General features: G+C 40.8%; 1 pseudogene; it reads left to right on the forward strand.

Annotated features, from left to right (window-relative positions):
* The first annotated feature begins 3,456 nt into the window (after positions 1-3,456).
* Positions 3,457-10,976, forward strand: LOC114633562 (annotated as a pseudogene).
* Positions 10,977-16,260: the final 5,284 nt, after the last annotated feature.

A 16,260-nucleotide genomic window follows, 5' to 3' on the forward strand; every position in this document is an offset into this window, starting at 1 on the left:
CTCTTTCTCTCTCTCTCTCTCTCTCTCTCTCTCTTTCTCCCTTTCTTCCTCCCTTTCTTCCCCCTTTTCTTTTCTCTTTGGAAAGTTTTGTATATTTCCTGTGCTGCCCTGATGTCAGTCACTACAGCTGAAGATGACCTTTGAGCTCCTGATCCTCATGCAGCCAGCTGCAAAGCAGTGGGATCCTGGACTGATTTGAATAAAAATGGCCCCAGAGGCTAATATCTTTGAATACTCAGTTTGCAGCAGGACACTGTTCAGCAAAGATTAGGAGGTGTGGCATTATTAGAGAAAGTATGGCATTGGTGCAAGCTTTCAGGACTCAATAGATTCTGACCACCACCTCCATTCTTTCTCTGATTTGTGACGTTTGTGTCTCAAGTTGTGACTTCCCACTTCCTGCTCCAGCACCATGTCTCCCTGCCTGCTGCCATGCTCCCCAGTGTGGTGGTCATGAACTCTAACCCACTGAATCTGTGAGCCCCAATTCACACACTCTCCTTATAACTTGTCCCAGTCATGGTGTTTATCACAACAATAGAAGAGTAAAGAGTCAGACGACTTGTGAGTGTCTGCACACTTGGTTCTGTACAGTGATGAAGGAGCATTACAGGGCTCCATAATGCTGGAGAACACTAAGCACATAGAAACCCATTCATATCCCTACAGATTTCCAACTTCTACTCAGGGACTGTTGCATCAATATTACAGGTCTTTAATACAAATCCTAAATCAAATGGGACCTCATGAGACATTCTGGTGAGGGACTCTTGGAAGGGGGGAAATGAATCGATGGGTCAGGTCATCACTGTGAAAGGACTAGGTCTGTTCAGCTACATAACACATAATCTGGAGGAGACCATGGGGCAGCTGGAGAGCCCTCTGCAGCTCACTACTCTATCTGCTGGGAGTGTGGTGAGGTGTTTCTGCATGGCTCTGCACATGACTCCTCCCCATCCTGTCCCTGCTGGGTGGGAAATCTTTCTGTGTGGCAGCTTCCCTGAACTGCAACTTCCTTCCTGTTCTCATCCTGCAAGAGTTCAGCTCCAACCTCAGAGGAACACTGCAGCTTTCTGTCCCTAGCCTTGTTTGTCCTTCCCTTTGGACCACACCTGCCACCCAGGCAACACCCAGCCAGGAGGTCAGGTGCAGGAGAAGCCACAGGGAAGGCTTTCTTTCCATCACTGGCAGATTTCCAGAGGGTTGGGAATTTTTGGTTGATTGTATCATGAGCTTGAACAAGTGACATAACAAGTCCGGCAGATCTGAAAAATGTCCCAAGCTCCTGGAAGGTAGAGCTAACCTAAGGAGACTGATTCCTTCTGGTGGTAAAACCCCAGTTAGTGATGAGGTATCACCCCGTTGGTTAGTAGTTTGCTAAAAGTTCCTCTTTCTCAGTTCCAATCTTCAAAGTTTGAACTTTCATTTCCCTCCTGATTCACCAGAGGACCAGCTTAGTGACTGAATTATCAGGAATTCTTTGGCCTCCATTTGCTCCTCTCCATAGGTTTTGGGTCTCTAGGTTGGTGGCTGAAGATGTGAGAACAATTTTAGGGTGCAAGAGTTTGGAGAAATTTATAAGAAAACACTGTCCTTGCTCTGGTGAATTTAAGTTGAAAATACAATCATAGTTTTGTAAGCAGATATTGCATCTTACAGTGATTATTTCCCTATTCTGTTCATTCTTAGTTTTGACGACTTCATAAACATAATTATTCTTCTTATTTCTTTTCCTAAAATTATTCATTTATTTTCATCTTATGTAAATAAGTATTTGTCTGCATGCATACCTCTGCACCGTAGGCATGTCATACTTGCAGGAGCTGGAAGAGGTTGACAGATCCACTGAAACTGAAGTTAGAGGGGCTGTGAGAGCTATGTGGGCTGGGAATGGAGCCCTGGATCTCTACAGGAATAGGCAGTGCTCTTGCCTCACAGGGATCCCTCTGGAACTTTCCCTTTGTTCCCAATTTATCATTGTTTTCTATAGAGTTATAATAGCTTTGAACTCGTCATCCTCTGCCCTCAACATTCCCAAGAAACTGGATCTAGAGGCCTGTACCACCAAGCCCAGCTTCTTCATTTCCTTTCCAAATTACTCACTATTTGAGACTTTTCTATATGTGATACCTTGCATCTTTACTGAGCTCATTGGCTTTTTTTTTCCATCTGTAGAGCAGCTCTTAGTTGCATGCCTTTTATTTCATTTTTTCAATTTCCATTTATTCCAAGTACTTGTCCTGCTGTGATGAATAGGGGTGATAAAATAAGTTTGCTTGTTTTATGAATGATTTTAAAGAAAAGGTTTTCTATGGCCCTAATTTTATTATAAGTTAGCAGTGGGCTTATCATTTTTGACTTACCAGTATGGATATTTACATCTATTTCTAGACAGTTTTAGAAATATTTTTCCTAAAAAAACAGTATATATTTTCAAATACTTCACAGGCAAAGAATGATAAGAATTTCTTCTGTGGGGACTGAGTGTTGTATCAATGAGACAAGGTATTTATTTATTTATTTTTATTCTGTTATTATTCCTTGTATGCCTTTGTATTTTCCCGCAAGAGACACAAGGGGTGTGGAATTGGGTGGGAAGGATGGTGAGGAGGTACTGGGAAGAGTAATGGGAGGAGAAACCTTAGAAATATTGCAAGGGACTGTAATGACAGCTTAGCAATTAAGAGCATTGGATGCTCCTCCAGGGGTCTTGAGTTCAGTTCCCAGCAGCCACATGATGGCTCAACCATCTATAATGTTATATCATGCCCTCTTCTGTCATGCAGGCATACATGTAAACAGAGCTCATATACATAGATAAAAATCTTTTTAAACAAGATGCCTTTAACATATACTGCATTAAAAAATCTATTTTCAGTGAAAGAAACATATCTTAACTACAAAAAAAAAACACACTTAAAAAGAGGAAAAGAAAAGGGAAAGTGAACACGGCCAGTGTGGCGATGTCTGCTTCAATTCCACAGCTCTGGCAGCTGATGCTAGTGGGTCTCTGAATTTCAGAAGTCTGTTTGTCTAAATAGGGATTCTAGGCCAGCCACAGCTACATAGCAAGATCCATTGATGAAAAGAAAAGAATTTACAGGTATCAAATAGGACATTGAGGGGGCATATGATATATGTATATACTTTTGTGAAAAATCAGAAAACTAACAAAAGTGTCCTGGTTCTATGATTCTGGAAGAAAAGTAAAAGGTGTATACTTGGTGGGATGATGGACTAACAGAGATTTCTGTGTCTTTATTTAAATGGGGGTTATGTATGTATAAATACAAGTATTGATTGAGACCTAGACTTAAGGTTTACATGTTTTATGTACATAAATATTGACACAAGTTTTTAAAAAGAGAACAGTCTTAGGCTCCCTGTATTTCCAGAAGTTTCTTGGCCTTTGCTTAGGAACAGCAGTCCCACTAATCACACAACTTGACTCTGCTACAATTCCTTTCTCACAGGAGAAGCTGCAGGAAGCTCTGCAGATGCTGATGGAAAATGAGAAAAGATGTGATGAACGGCAGGATGACCTTCAACGGCAGAGAGCTGACTGGGAGGCAAGTGGGGACCCTTCCTAAGGGAGTCAGCCTGATGCCCAGGAGGGACTTGGACAAGAAGCTCCTGGGGTCTTAACTTTCTGGGAGTTGATGAGGCCAAGAGGTTGATTACTCCTCCCTAATGGTTCCCCTGGAGCTGAAGATGCAGAATAAGTGTATCACAGCTGAGCTGGGCTCTGTGAGGAGCTGGCACCAAGGAGGGTTGGTCAGAATGGCTCCCTTGGTGGCTTCTGAAACTCCAATTGTTAGGAATAGGCTTGGGACCAAGCCACACATTTGTTCCTGATGTTTGGCATCCCACGGCGATTCATAGGAGGAATGAGGATTATTGTAAATGGGAAAAGTGTTTCAGGGATTCTGAGGCAGTAAACTACTAAATCCACCCTATGCTCCCTGTCTGTACATGCGCACTTCTTGCCACCTGCCCCAGTGTTCCGGACCTCAAGCAACCTTTATATTCTAATATGCCTTAACTAATTCAATGGTTGGGCCATTCCTGAACCTCCACATGGCTAGCACACTCCCCTCCGATATTCCTGAATTAACATTTACTAAATCTATATTTTAGCTTTGCTGCCCTGGACCCTACTGGGCAGCCCCGTTAGGGGTGCTTTCCCCTTTACACCTATATTTCAGCCATCTCACACACACCCCTGCACTTTCCTGGCTTGGTCTGTCTATGCCCTTGTCATGGTTGGATCCCCTCTTCCTCTTTCCTCTGCGCTTCTTGCCTAGGAATCCTCAAAGTCCTGCCTCTGCCTCCCTGCCCAGCCATTAGCCTGTGGCAACTTTCTCAATCAGAGCCAACAGGGGTCAGGGAACTCAACGCAGACTGCAGTTCCTGTGTGATTTCAGGAGCCGAATTAATACAAATAGCATTAAAACCAATCGACAAAAGGGCCCCTGTATGAAAACTGAGTCTCACCCAGCCATCCTGCTTTGGATCTGGTGTCCTTGGTAGAGATGACCTAAGATCTTTGTTTTGAAATGTCCTGAATAGACATTAAAAAGAAGACACATGCTTCCCTAAGAATCCCTTCCCTTTCCCAAGCTCAATTCCCTGTGAAAGCTCCCTACCCAGAGCAGTTTTTCTCTGTCTCTTGGTCCCATTTTGACAGATTGAATTCCTCTCCCTCTTCTTACCCTTAAAGCATCAAATACAGAGGGATATAGAAAATGTTCAGATGGAGTTTAAAGGACTGAGAGATTTGCTGGACTCCAGGGAGAATGAGGAGCTACAGGAGCTGAAGAAAGAGAAGGAGGATGTTGTTAAAAGGCTGAAAGAGTCTGAAGATGAGCTGGAGCAGCAAAGGCGGTGGGTGAAAGATCTCATCTCAGATGTGGAACATCAGTTGGAGCTCTCAACCGTGGAAATGCTGCAGGTGAGGCTACATGAGATCTCAGTGTCTGAGAGTCAGGGGACAGGAAGCCATTGCCCTCCCTCTCTGCTGCTGTGTTCTTCCTGGTGATGACAGGGAGATCCTTCTGAACTCTTTTCTGAATCAGGTTCAGAGGCAGGAGGAACTGCTGCATGCATGATTGCCAAGGGGAGATTGTATTTTATTGGTTTATTAATAACCATGCAATGCAGAAGCTGATCCTTGGACATCTTTGCATCATAGGTATTTATTACTCTGCTGTATTGATGAACATGCATGCAGCACATTTTCAACCATCAAGTTAGTCACTTCACCAGAATTTAAAAGTAGTAGAGGTTGTTTCTCCATGTGATGATTTGAGACTTTTCCTCCCACTGCCTCTGATTCTAGTGGAACGGGATGCTGTTGGTGGGGGTTCCATCCAGGAACTCGGAGAATTTTCTCTGACTCTGTCTTCCAGTTACTGATATGAAAGGTGTCTTCTCGCCGGGTAGTGGTGGTGCACGCCTTTAATCCCAGCACTTGGGAGGCAGAGGCAGGTGGATTTCTGAGTTCTAAGGCCATCCTCGTCTACAGAGTAAGTTCCAGGACAGCCAGGGCTACACAGAGAAACCCTGTCTTGAAAAAAAAAACAAAAAGAGGAAAGAAAGGTATGTCTTCTTTATCTATGGAGGTATAAAGTTTGTAGTGTATTTGATCTCTATCACATTTTAAAATAATTTATTTCAAAGTCATATTCTGGTGATGAATATCTCTGTAAGAATTTGTTTCTTTAATTTAAATTGACAATCTTGCTTGTTCTAGATCTTGCTAGTTCTAGAAATTATTCATATTCCTTTACTTGATTTATTTCCATTGTGCTGATTTAATTATAACTGAAAATGTTCATATTAGATAGAATTATGAATCTATGTCTAAAATGAGCTAGTTTGCATACAAAGTTCAGCCAAGATACTTCATAACCATGAAATCTTATCTCTTGACTAATGAATCTACTCATTTTTTTCTGCCTCAAGCCCCTGATGACCCCCCCATGTAATTTTTACTGTTGTGATATCAAATGTGTACATGATACATATTTCAAAAATATCATGTAGTGTTTTTTTTTCTATTTCCAGCTGGGCGAGTATAACAAATTCTCTAAGTTGAAACAAGTTACCACAAATGACAAGACTTCTTGGTCTTAGATGCCTAATATTTTAACATATATACTGATTATATAATCATTTTTATCTATTCATCTGCTGATTAGTTCTCTGACTGTCTCACTATTTTATCTACTATAATAATGATTCAGTGTACATGAACATACTGAGGACAGTCTTCAACAGGACAATTTTGAGCATCTGAATTCAGCTATAACTAGAATAATTAGTTCTACTATAGAATTTCTTTCACTATGGGACTTTGCTGATTTGTGTTATATAAAATAAATCCATGTGTGGTATCCTGTGTTCCCAGGACTTGAGAGGGTCTGAGGTATGGAAACAAACAAACAAACAAACACACAAACAAAAGAACTATATCTTCCTGATCTAGATGCAGATTTGCTGGTTCATCCCTTTAATTCTAGCATTTGGGATGCAGAAGGAAATGAAGCTTATGTGGGTTCAAGGTCAGCCTGGTCTATGTAGTCAGCTGCAGGACAGCAGGAGTACAGAGTGAGATCCACAACCAGAAAGGTGAAGAGTTCAAGAGACTGCATAATGTCCAGCCCTAAATAGAACATAGATACTGCACCACTAATAAAAAGGCCCAGGGATCATTGCAGAAGAAGGGACAGAAAGAGCCAGATGTGATGGATGACTACAAGGAAAACACTGTCTTCTGGACACAGCTTAGCAGCAGCACATGTGAACTAAGATTGGCTTTGACACAAAACCCAAGAACTGTGCAAGCCAAATTCAAGTATGAAAGTAGACTTGCTTAGGAAGCTCACCCATACTCAAGGAGCTACTGGTAATTCTTAACTTTGAGGACAAAGGGATGGTCACAGTTCTTTAAGAATATAACCTTACATAAAGCTACCAACATCCAGTGGAACCCAGACATAAAAGAATTTTGACATAGGTCTCAAACCCTGAACAAATGGAGAACTGAGATGTCTATTTAACATATCAAAGTGGACCTACTCAGTCAGGTCTTGATATCTGGCCTCAGTAAGCCAATATAAAAGATCCAAATTAATATTAGAAGAAGATTTAGTAAATTGAGCCACATTTGGAAGAAAAACAAAGATTTTAAAAACCCCTTACTCATCTTCAGATTCCCTAAGTGAGATCAAAGTTTAAATAGAGAGCCAAGAATATGCACGTATGTGTAGTCCAAGTCAAGGTGTGGTCCTGTCCATCATCCTCCCATCATCATCTGTGTCACATTGTCATACTTTAAGGTGGTAAGACAAGCCATTACAACTGTTTGAAATCTTTTGAGGAGACCAACCCTTCCTCTGGATAGAGGAATATGAGATCCTGAAGATATCCTCATTTCTCTGGAGTCTTTGTTTCAACAGTTTAATAGTCAAATTGAGAGACACACATATCTCTTTAGATCAACTTCTTTCCAGCCAGGACAATTCATAAAGAGAAGGAAAATAGAAGTGGAGGGATGAAGCAGATGGAATTAGGAGAGATCTGGTTAGTTGGTTTTAAGTATTAGTGTCCTAAGTTTCTGGTCATTTTGACTTCCTCAATATTAGTATACCAAATCATGTTTAAATGACTAAAATAATTTAGAATTCAGCTTCTCATACATATGAATTGGAAGTAAGATAATACATACCTAACATGTAGCAGGAGAAAGGTCTTATGTTAATGTGTTTATCAGTAAGCACCTCAAAACCTATGTTTGCTTTCAAACTATTGTTTCTTCATCTTTGGTCTCCAGTGTCTGGTAGTATAAAACAAAAAAAGAGTCAAAAAAAGAACCATTGATCATATATATTTTATGTTCTGGAGACTAGGTGACTGATGTGATTATCTTTTGACTTTGTCTCTGTGGCCAGTAAGAGTGTGACCAGGATTTGCAAAAACAAGAGCATATTAACTGTGTTTTCTCCTTCTCCCTAGAATGTGAATAATGTTCTGAGAAGGTATGTCTGGGATAGGGAAGGATAGCCCTATTGTGTGGTGAGAATTATTTGATATTTAACTAGAATAAATATCTCTGGGGTTTTGCAGAATTTACACATAATACTATTCTGAAGTTCTAGGAAGAGGACAGAGAGGGAGGAGAAAGGCTGAGTCTTGGCATTTTGTAACTATTAAGAACAGATTAGATTCTGTTTTAGGGGACTGAATTATGGAGAGTTATAAAGCTAGGATCAGTAGTGGGCTGAAGCAAATGGAGCTACAGGTGCTTTCAGACTCCTTGTGGATTCATCATTCTGTCCACGTCATAGGTTTGTATCTAGCTGTGCATCTACACTTAACAAGTGCTTTATTTGTGGACTCATCATATGTAGGGTATGTCCTCTGTGTCTGCAACATTCACAGAGTTATATAGTGGGAATAATTCCTGTGTGTTTGTGCATTTCTCCTGGGGATAGAGGGGATTCAGATTTCTTTTGTGGTCGTATTTAGATTTTTTTTAAAAAAGAGATACTTGACTCTGTGGGCACAATATTTTAGCAGTGAAACAATGGCTGCAGGTGAACCACATACATCACAAGACTGTGGAATGCCTCACCCTTGTATGTAAAGTGTTACATCCCAGCTGTCAGCATCAGGCTCCATCCGAACGTATGTCAGCCTAAGCGTGGTTTTCCTGTCTCCTTTTCCAAATTTTGTCATCTTAACAAGAGAACTTGAAGCAGATGCTGGCAGACAGTGTCCTCATTGACAAAATTGACCTCATTTGAAGTCTAGGCTTTCCTCAGATGGCTTTCCACCCACACTCTGTGACTATTAAACCATGGTCTTAGAAACTCATCTTTCATTCTTTCCTTTGTGTCTTTGTTTTTTCCTTTGTTTCTTTGTTTGCTTCTATGTTTCTTTATGCTGTGTCTTTCTTTCTTTGCTTATTTATTTATTTATTTATTTATTCTGTTTGATTTGGTTTTTTGTTGTTGTTGTTGTTTTTCCAGCCAGGGTTTCTGTGTAGTCTTGGCTGTCCTGGAACTCACTTTGTAGACCAGGTTGGACTTGAACTCAGAAATCCTTATGTCTCTGTTCCTAAGTACATGTAACACCATTCCCAGCCCATTATTTTTTTTCTTTGCTACTTTAGTTTCATTTATTTTAATATTCACTAATTCATCATTTCAAAAGATTCTAGGAGAGAAAGTAGAAAATGTTGTTTGACTATAAGGTGAGGTACTTCTATGCTTCTAGGAATCAAGACTTTCCCAACACCACACAGCAAGTAACTGGGCAGGGTCATGAGTGTGCCATTCTCTAGAGTTAGTAGTCTATCTTCTTTTTCCTTTTCAAAATTCTCAGGACAATTCAAGGATATCTGTGGTTAGAATGGTAGGGAGTCAGTGGTGTCAAAGGTCAAAGGTCAAAGGTTTGAGATGTGGAGGGCAATATCCCTAGGAGTCAGACCTTGAGACTGTAACAGCCCCAAATAATCCCAAAAAGAACATTTCAAGCTCTGGCTCTGAACAGCATGCTACAAGCATTTCAAGGTGAGAGAAGACAAATTCTGTGATTCATTGTGTGGCTCTAGGTGTGGCTGAGCTGTATGTGGAAGAGAGTAAGGATTCTGAATGTGGGTAGAGGGACTCAGGAGAGCAGATAGTGTGTCCCTGTGATGTCATTGTATATGATGAGAAAGCATCATTTATCCCATCCTATATCAGACTTTCCAAATCTTCCCCTCATCTGGAGAATGGTTGGGCTTTAATGGTTTAATCCCTCACTTGTATTTACTGCTGTAAACTTTCATCATTTCAAAGTTCATGAATGTCCAGTAATACTGAGGTAAAAAGAAACCACAGCACCGTGAGTCCCTCTCCTCTCAGTGTCTTCCAGAGTTTATTTCTCTGCTAAGTCTCATGTTTCATGTTACTTCTCCCACTATGCACAGCACTCTGCCTCTCCTTGAGTTGACTTTAAACAAGGCTTCTTCACATTTCTTCTCTCTTTCCCATCTTGCTTCAGTTTCTTAAGTTACAAATAAGGCTATGCCTTGTCTTTCATGTGACTTTTAACTAATCTGTCTCATTTTTCTGCAGTTCATGTGACTTTACATGAAAAAAAATAAAGAAGACAAGCATTGTCATTAAAGAGAAAAGACAAATACAACATACAAATTCCTACAGAAGGAATGTGTAAATTTCTGAGATCTTTTGTTTTGGTGTCCTTGGATATCCAACTTTCAGCTCAGAGAAGCATTACTAGGAAGTAGACATGTCTAGAAGTGATGCCTGGCTCTTGGGATTAAATGATGGACCACATGCTGCACCCCAACTTTGTTCAATGAATGAAATGCTCTCAAATGTCAAATTTGATTATGATGATATACAACATGAAACTTATCAGCTTAAATATGACTACCGGGTTATAGGCATGAGGAATAGGTCTGTATACAATGCCTCTGATAAGTGTTACATCACCCATAATTTCAGTATCTTGGCCCTCTCTCTGCCTGGTCTTCCCAGTCATATTGGAGTTTTCCTGGACTAGGAATCTTGCACTCTCTTGTTTTATGGTGTTTCTACCTATGAAGCTTTCATCTATAAATTCTATGATCCTTCCTTCCCTAATACAGTCTATTCATATTTTAATCCTATGGAATATTCAGAGCCAATGACAGTATGCAGGCCACCCTCTTAAACCCTCACTTATATCTGTACAGCGCCCCCATGTCTGGTCTATCTCATGTGCCTGAGCTCCAAAGTCATCTCTATTTTTTCTAGTTTTGGCCCTTCCATTTTAATGACCTTCCTTTCTAAATACAAACCACTATAGACTCATTTCCTTGATCCAGTTCTTTCTCTGTTTACAATGCTATAATGCGTCATCATTTCCCATACTCCCAAAGAAACAGCTCTTTTCTCCTTAGGTGAAGTAGTTCCTCTGATCTCCCTACCTCTGTTGGAACACAGTAAAAAAAAAAAAAAAAAAGTGACACATGATAGTGAACAATGCCTTGGGGACCTGTGACAGAGGCCCCAGAAGGGGAATAAAGGCAGAGGGACTTTTACCTCAAAAGGGTTCTGTTCCCTTGATTGTTCTTGGATGTGATTTCATGCCTCATGGGAGAAACATTCACATTCAATTTATAAGAGTTGCTTATTCTTGTTGGATGTTGGACTATAGCTGTAGATTCATTCTGGTGAAAGCACATGCTGCGTATTTTTCACAACGTATCCTGAATCTGGATATGGCCTTGTGTCTTGCTTTCATGATTTACCAGACATAACCTATAGTAAATCTCAGTCAATTGTATTTAAATTTTTCTGTCTTGAGAAAGTTCTGGGAAGGGCTGCTCTGTTAATATTTAGTGTATACTTACTAGCATGTATTTACATGTCTTTCTAAACTCAAATAACATTTCTTGAATTGTTGCTTTTTAAAAATATTTGTATATAAAAGTACACTGAAACTGAAGCAAAGTCTGCAGCATTAGACTATATTCTGCCCCATTCTTTAAAGTCTTCAAACCTTAGTTCTTTCTGATAGATCTACCTAGTTTGTGGTGCCAAATATAGAATCCAGGTCCTCATGCATGCTGAGAAGATGCTCCATCATGGAGCTTCTTGCCTCAGCTTTGCCAGGTCTCCACAACCCCATTCTTTCTGTCCCTAAGAAAAGATAAAAGAAAGTGCTTCTCCAGCTTGTCTAGTAGTTTTGAAAATGATATGTAGGTGTCTATATCTAAGGAATGGACCCTTACCAGAAGGTCAGTTTAGCGACAATGCTTGTGCTTCATCAAATAGGAAGGAAGTATTTCAAATGGTACCCATTAAGGCTGTTTTGTAGGCTTAGACTTTTCAAACCTAAAGTGGGTTCTTAAATGCTTTAAAATCCCCTCTAGCCCATCGCCCCCCAGAGTATGAAAAGGAAATGTTAACAGAGCACAGGAGGATGTGGACCTGTTTAGAAATACTTCTTTGAGGTGAATCTAGTCTGTGCTGTCTGGATATCAGCAGTTCAAATCACAGAAATCAACAGTGGTAGCTCAATCCACTTGCAAACACCATTCCAAATCAGCAATGGCAGTTCAATCCAGAAGAAATGGTGAGTCTCTGCCAATCGCCCTAAGACCAGCAAAGACCAGCAAAGAGTCACAAGGCAAACCAGTGCCACAGATGTCCACTGTCTGTTAGGTTATACTTATACCCTTTCCAAACATTATGCATCTTCCCAAATATCGTCTCCAGCAAAACACTACATGCCCTTTTTTCAGGCAGCTTCCAGAAAACCACCATGTGTCTGTTCTCAGCAAAACATCTTCCCATGTGTCTGCTTCAGCATAAACATCCTCTCATAAGACAGTTTCGAGAAAAACATCACATGACCTAACTCTGCACATAGCAGTGTTACCTCGAACAACATCCTGTAAAGCTGCTCCCTACCTCCCCTCCTCCCCTTTTGTTTTACAATTTTGGAGTAAATAGTGCACCTACACAGTAGGTCATTTCAAGAAAATAAATCTGGGATCTTTAGAAGGCTCCAAGCATAAAAACCCTTTTCTTCAAGTCTGATGACTTGTGTTCAGTCATTCAGACCCACAAGATAGAAGGAGGCAGCCAACTCTTACAGATTATTCTATGCCTCCATACACATGCTACAGGACACACAGGACTAAACACATACATAAATGGAAAATGAATTATGTAATTTTTAGTAAGAGAAGTTCAGTATGCATGAAGCATCCACTGTACACTCAGTAGTTGATATTTGTTCTAATTACTGGTGAGATGTGCTATACTGGTGCTCCATACAGCACTGGGTGTCTGGGAGAACTAAGATGGAACCCTCCTCATGTCTTACTGTTAGGTCCTGAGAACTGCCATTAAGGCTACTCTAATATTTTGTAGATATCTGTGAATTAACTTTTTTGATCTCACACTTATTTTTTGAGAGGGTATTTGTTGTTTAGTTACATTTTATCAATAAGTTAAATTCTATGATTTTCCATTTTACAGTGAATGATAGTGATGATAATGATACCAATAATCTTCCCGTCTGTTGTGTTGTGAAATGTAAATAATAGAATGTTTCTAGGACCTGTTTTCTGGAATCTAAGCTGAATCCAATGTGATATCTGTTTTGTCTTCCTTTCGACGTGGCTATAATAAAGTATAATTGAGATTAATAGATCCTGTCATGATGGTTTTAATGCAATCCCAGCACTCAGGAGGCAAAGACAGGTAGATTTCTGTGCATCTGAGGTCAGGCACGTTACACAGGAAGACTTTACTTTGGTTTGGCTTGGTTTGCTTTTATGTTGAAGTTTATAATTCAGAGCAACAGACCAAAATTCAACACTTTTAAAGCAGAATTGCTAGGTTTTAGATAAGCGTGGAGGTTCAAGAAGACAATGAGAAAGATTACTGGGGAATCGGAGTTTATTTGAAGACTCATATTGCCATAAACAGACAGAGACAAAGAGGACACATCCTATGTTGTGATTCCCAGGAAAGTTGAGGCCACAGCACCAGAGAAGACTGGATAGAGGGATCTTGGTAGAGCATCAGGGTCCCTGTGACAGAAAAGCAAGCCTCTTCTTTTACCTTTTAGCATGGGGATGGGGATTGGCGGTGAGTTCACAGCAAGATCCTGCAGCCAGGCTCTCTGATGTCCAGGAAAGACTCAGAGCAGCCAGGTGACACAAGACAGGACACCCTCTCATGGAAATTCACTTAGGTTAGTGTGGCTCCTGCAAGGCAGCTGCTGAAGACTCAGTCCCCTTAGAACAGCTGTCTCTGTGAGAGGAGTAGAGGGAGCACGTACGGGGCAGAAAGCACAATCCAGATTCTAGCATCACATGCTGGCAGAGTATGTAGCAGCCCCTTCAAAACAGTCACCTTGCTTTGTTTTAAGAATAAGAATACATGGAGTATAAATTCACAGATGTTTTTACTGTTATCAAAATATAAATCTATATTTATATTTAATAAAAAATAAGCAGTTAAGTTCATAAGTCTCCAGGATTCTTATACTTAATAATTCTTCCATAATTGTGTTCCATGGATTTCTTTCCTCTGTTAGAAATAAGTGTCAATGTGTATTGCACACAGTTAGAATCACACACACAGTGGCATTGCTCAGTGACAGTGTGGCCAGTGCTGTGCTCACCTGGTCACTTTCATCCTTCGCATTGAGGTCAGAGGGTGATGGAAGACCTAAAGGTAAAGTCTAATCTTTGCAAAGAGTTGAGAGTGGAATTCTGCCTGCAGAGAAAGCTCATGAAGAGCTAGTTCATAGTCTGGGTATTTTATAGTTTTAATTCCGAAACAGGCCTTAGGAAGAAACAGAGAAGGCCTTGAGTAAAATGTAGAAAAGACAGAGACATGGTAGCTCTTGCCTCTCATCCCTGAACTCAAGAACTTGAGGAAGAAGTATTCCCAGGAGTTGGAGACTATACTGAATACTTAGTTCTAGCCCAGGCTTGAATATAGAGTAAATCCCTGCCTCAAAAAAAAAAAGAAAGAAAGAAAGAAAGAAAGAAAGAAAGAAAGAAAGAAAGAAAGAAAAAGAAAAAAGTTGTAAGAGGGTTTTACATAACTATTGACATTTCATAAGGATGGGAACATCAAAATATTGTTTGTCAGCAATTGTGTCCACAGCAAGAACAACAGTAGAGGCTCATGACTTCATGCAGATGTGTAGTTTAGTCTAGGATTATAGCTAGGGATGGAGCACTAGCCCAGCATCCACAAGGACTAGAGTTCAATCCCTAAAAGTCAAAGACCAAATTAAACAACAACAGCAAAAGTCCGTGATCCCAGCACTGGGGAGGCTGAGGGAGCTAGATCTCAGTTGGGGTCAGGCTGGGGTATACATGAAAGCATGTTTCAAAGGAAGAAGAGGAGAAGGAAAAAGAAAGAACATCAAATATGTGAAATAAATTCAAACTACAGGGTCATATCTGCTGTCACTCACCATGCCACATTTCAGTGGACCTGGGAATGTAGGGAAATAATGAGAGAAGCAAACAGGGTGGGGATGAGAGGTGATGGTGACTACACAGGCTTCTCTATTGTTCCCTCACTCAACCAACTTTCTTTCTCTAATTAACTCTTTCTCTTTCTTTCTTTCTTTCTTTCTTTCTTTCTTTCTTTCTCCTTTTCTTTCCTCCTTTCTTCCTTCCTCTCCCCTCCCTCCCCCCTCTCTTTCTTTCTTTCTTTCTTTCTTTCTTTCTTTCTTTCTTTCTTTCTTTCTTTCTTTCTTCCTTTTCTCTCTTTGACAATTTTATGTATTTCCCATGCTGTCCTGATGTCAGTCACCATGGCTGAGAATGGCCTTTGAGCTCCTGATCCTCCTGCAGTCAGCTGCAAAGAAGGGGGATCCTGTGATGGTTTGAATAAGAATGGCCCCAGAGGCTAATATCTTTGAATACTTGGTTCTCAGTTAGCGGGACACTGTTCAGGAAAGGTTAGGAGGTGTGGCATTATTAGAGAAGATATGGCAGGGTTGCCAGCTTTCAGGACTCAATAGATTCTGACCACCACCTCCATTCTCTCTCTGCCTCAGGTTTGTGTTAAGTTTGTGTCTCAAGTTGTGACTTCTCACTTCCTGCTCCAGTACCATGTCTCCCTGCCTGCTGCCATGCTCCCCAGTGTGGTGGTCATGAACTCTAACTCATTAGAACTGTGAGCCCGGAATCAAACACTCTCCTTATAACTTGTCCCAGTCATGGTGTTTATCATGGTGTTATAGAAGAGTAACTAAAACAGATTACATGCAGGGGCCACCCCCCCCCCGCACCCCCCGGTTTTGTACACTTCTGAGGACCATCCCAGTGCCCCATGCTTGATAGGTAAGCACTGTTTTAACTGAACCTCATTCTCAGCCCTACAGATTTCCCCTTCGAAGTCTAGTAATGTGGAGTCACTATACAGGTGTTCAATAGACCTTTAAGTCAAATACAGACCTCCAAGATGTTCTGGTGAGGGACTCCTGGAAGGGAGGAAATGAATGGATGGCTCAGATCCGCACTGTGAAAGGACTAGGTCTGTTCAGCCACAGAATACATAATCTGCAGGAGACCATGGGGCAGCTGGACTGCCCTCTGCAGCTCACTACTCTACCTGCTGGGAGTGTGGTGAGGTTACTGCAAGGCTCTGCACTTGACTCCTCCCCATTCTGTCTTCAGAGAGACAGCCAAAGCTTATCTTCCTCAGCTTGTGGCTGCAGACT

The sequence above is a fragment of the Grammomys surdaster genome, unplaced genomic scaffold, assembly GCF_004785775.1.
Source record: "Grammomys surdaster isolate TR1022 unplaced genomic scaffold, NIH_TR_1.0 693, whole genome shotgun sequence".
In the NCBI taxonomy this organism is placed as follows: domain Eukaryota; kingdom Metazoa; phylum Chordata; class Mammalia; order Rodentia; family Muridae; genus Grammomys; species Grammomys surdaster.